The sequence below is a fragment of the Passer domesticus genome, chromosome 22 (genome assembly GCF_036417665.1).
Source record: "Passer domesticus isolate bPasDom1 chromosome 22, bPasDom1.hap1, whole genome shotgun sequence".
Lineage (NCBI taxonomy): Eukaryota > Metazoa > Chordata > Aves > Passeriformes > Passeridae > Passer > Passer domesticus.
In genome coordinates, this window is record NC_087495.1 from 5,975,918 (window position 1) to 5,976,936 (window position 1,019).

The following is a 1,019-nucleotide window of genomic DNA, read 5'->3' on the forward strand; positions in this document are numbered from 1 at the left end:
GCTTTAGGTGGCTCTGCTCTCAGATAAATCCCAACATTTTAAAACCCAGCAGGTTTTTGTTTTCCTGTGACCCTGGGAGGATTTGGGATTGGGATTTTAACCCCTCCTGCTCTGCTGGGCTTTGCTGTATTTTCCTTTGCCATATTTTTACCTTTTACTTTCCTTCAATTAAACAAACCAAAAACCTTTTTATTCCTTGGTCAGACCAGTAAATCTTATTTTCTCTTGTGTAAACAAGGAGCTTTTTGCTCTTTGTTAAGAATTCTTGAGGCTGTCCCACCCCAGCTCTTCCTATGACAGAAAATTGATTTTTTTGGGAACATTTTAGAATTTCTGTCCCTGAATTTCTCGTGGCCACACTCAGATCCCCATGACAAAGAGGATCTCTGTGAGCTGGAGCCGTGCATTTTAATTTATTTGACATTTTTAATTCACTCAAAGCGTGTTTTCCTTAAATCTGAATTCCTGATGCACTGAGGGGCAGGTGGGAGGGGTAACAGCACTCCCTGTGCTTCTAAATTGTCATTATTTCCCATTATACCCCGTTATTTCCCATTATTTATCATTATTTCCTATTATATTCTCATATTTCCAATGGGGGATGGATAATTAGTGATTTTAGGAATCATAATTAGGGCTCTTTGCTGTTCCGGGCCGTGTCCCATCCCTGTGTCACCTCTGTCACCTCCTCCCTCACACTCTCACTCATTTCCACGTAGGAATTACATCTTTTTGTAGTAATCACATTTATCCACTCCAATTTATTCATCCAAATTTAATTTATTCAATCAAACACTTGGACTGAGGTGGAATTAAACGCGGCCCTGTGCTGACAACACCTCCATTCGCTAAACATTCGATAAACCCAAACTCTCTGGGTTTATCACTACCCAGGCACACACCCTCCAGCTCCATTAACGCCCCTCCGCGTGGCCGCGCCGAGAATCTCCCTCAATTAACGCCTCATTAACGCCTAAAATTAATGAGGGGGGCCGTGAGGCGGCGCTGACGCCATCGGC